Below are 3,139 nucleotides of genomic sequence, written 5' to 3'. Positions count from 1 at the left end.
TTATATATAACTTTATGCATAAGTAAAATGAAATAATCAAATGTAAATAAACAGATGATCACAAGGAAGTCTAGCAGAGTACAGGAAGGAGAATGGGGGCAGTACAGGGTATTGGGGGGCAGGGAAAACAAGGAGGAAAAAGTAGGGGATTGTCGACTGAAATCAAATTCCCTGAATGTATGTGTTTGTGGAGAGGAAGCCAACTACTATGTATAGCCACAAAGCTCTAAGAAAAAAAGAAAGTATAAATACACTAGTGATTTGATAATCAGGTGATTGCATAAAGCAAGAAGTCTAAAATTGCCTAAAGTCTTACAATGGAGAAAAGTTGTGATTTGAATGACAAAAAAACCCCACAAAAATGGAGCATAACTGATACAGCATGTCTATATTCCAGCTATGGGAAGGGCTGATAGGAGGACAGTCAAATTCAAGACCACTCTCAGCAACTCTTCGGCCACATAGTGACACCTTGTCTCAAAATTTAAAGTAAAAAAAAAAAAAAATGAAAAGGGCTAGTGATGTAGTTAAGTGGTAGAATGCTGTCAATCATGTACAGGGCCTTGAGTATAATTGCCAATACCACAAGAAAAGAAAGAAATGAAGGGGAAGGGAAAGAGAACAAGAAAATAATAAATAAATACAAGAAAACAGTTATACAGGAATAAAGATTTTTTATAACGCTGAAATTAAATTTAATATTAAATGTAAATTCTATTATAAATAGTTAACAAATTATTACAAGCAACCACTAACAAAATAAATATAAAATCATTGAAGGATTAAAAATTATCTACATAATATCAAAGGACATCAATGAGAAAGTCTCAATTTCTTTTTTCAGTGTTCTGTAATTTTCATCATTGAGGTCTTTCATCTTCTTAGTTAGGGGTATTCCTAGGTATTTTGTTTTACTAATTTATTTATTTTAGGCTATTGTGAATGGAACCATTTTCTGATTTTCTTCTCAGTGGGTCTTTAGAAAGTATTATTAAACACAAAAAGGCAAGCGTGAAGAATGTAGGGAATAAAGCATATAATGCAAAGAGAAAAGAACTAGCAAAATGGCAGAAATTATTCTTATTTTTCTTACATCAAATGTAAATGGGTTGAAATTTCTTATTAAAAGGAGTAAGTCATCGGAAATATAACTACATGCTATGAACAAGAGAACCACACTTTGATTCAAAGACACAAACTTAATGAAAGGGAAAACATGGAAAAAAGGTTTTCCATATGGACATAAGCTAAAATAGATTTAGAATTCTAGATTAAATATCAGCGAAAATCATGTCAAAATAAAAATTTTTACAAGAAAAAGTTCTACATAGAAAGAGATCAATTGAAGTTTAGGGTGTAATTTAGTGGTAAAGGGCTTACCTAGCAAGCACAAGGCCTCGAGATAAATCTCCAGCACTGTCAAAAACCAAAAATGCAATTGATTGAAAATATGTAGCAATTGCAAATATATACTGGTATAATTCAGGAAAATGTCTGTCAAAGGTCTGCATTTAAAGATGTGGCTGCCGGGGCTGGGGTTGTGGCTCAGCGGTAGAGCACTCACCTAGCACGTGCAAGGCCCTCGGTTCAATCCTTAGCACCACATAAAAATAAGTAAATAAAATAAAGGCATTGTCCAACCTACACCTAAAAAATAAATATTTTTTTAAAAAACTAAATTCAGGTATTGTGTCTAACTATGACTAAAAAATAAATATAAAAAAAAATATCGCTGCCACCCTTTGGCACAATTGGCAGATGATAGAACCTTTAAGAGATAGGGTCTAAGAGAGAGAAAGTTAGGTTACTGAGATGTGCCCATTAAGGTCATATTGGGACTTAGCCCCTCCTCCTTCTGTTTCCCAGCTGTCCAGAAATAAGAAAAGACTCTTATGCAATTTGCTCCCCACCATAACATCCTTCAGTACATAGTAAAGGGAGCTTTCTAGCTTACTAGCACATATACATACTTAACACAAAACTGTAAGAAGCAAAAAAAAAATTACAGATAAAGGCAAATTTTTAATAATTTTACAATATGTATATATTTTAATGACTGAATAACTAAAAACCACACCATTAAGGAATCAAAGGACTTGAACAACACTATAAACAAATTAGACCAAACCTAACACATAAACACAAAATTCCATGCAGCAAAATACACATTTTTTTTTCAAGAGTACACTGAATGGGACTCACAGCTGTGAATCTTTCTACAGATGCCAAGACACAGAAAATGTGGTATATATATACACAGTGTAATTTTACTTAGCTATATAAAAAGGATGAAATTATGGCATTTGCTGGTAAATGCATGGAAATAGAGAACATATAATACTAAATGAAATAAGACAGACTCAAAAAGTCAAGGGTTGAATATTTTCTCTCATATTCAGAAGCTTGACCAAAATAAGGGGGTAAAGGGGAGGGGAATCCCATGAAAATAGAAAGGTGATCAGTATAATAGAAGTAGGAGATTTAGGGAAAGGAAGGAAGGACAGGAAAAGGGTGGAATGAAAGTGATCAAATTATGCACGTATGAATGTACCACAATAAATTAGGGCCTGGTGGCACATACCTGTAATCCCAATGATCAGGAGGCTGAGGCAGGAGGAACCCAAGTTCAAGGCCAGCCTGGGCCATTTAGCAAGACCCTCTCAAAATTTGAAAATAAAAAAAGGGCTGGGGATATATCTATGTTGTAAACTGCCCTTGGGTTCAATCCTCAGTAACAAAAAATGAGATATAAAATTAAAATCCAATTAAATTTTTAAATTAAATTTAAAATGTTATAATAAAATGCCATAAATGAATTAAAATAAAAATATACAATATTATCACCAGTAAAGACAGCTTTGTTTATTCCTATTATCATGGTATTTTTTTTAATCTATTGCATGGAGTAGCACTATGAAGAACAATATGAACACAAATAATGAGATAGCTCATCTTTGTTCTGTTCTCACACTTAGAAATTCCTTTAAAAAACCACATTGTGGGGCTGGGGTTGTAGCTGAGTGGTATAGCACTTGCTTAGCATGTGTGAGGCATGGGGTTCGAGCCTCAGCACCACATAAAAACAAATAAATAAACAAAAGGTACTGTGTCCATTTACAACATATATATATATATATAT

Source organism: Marmota marmota, unplaced genomic scaffold (genome assembly GCF_001458135.2).
Source record: "Marmota marmota marmota unplaced genomic scaffold, marMar, whole genome shotgun sequence".
Taxonomy (NCBI): Eukaryota; Metazoa; Chordata; class Mammalia; order Rodentia; family Sciuridae; genus Marmota; species Marmota marmota.
Note: the sequence above shows the minus strand (reverse complement) of the source record.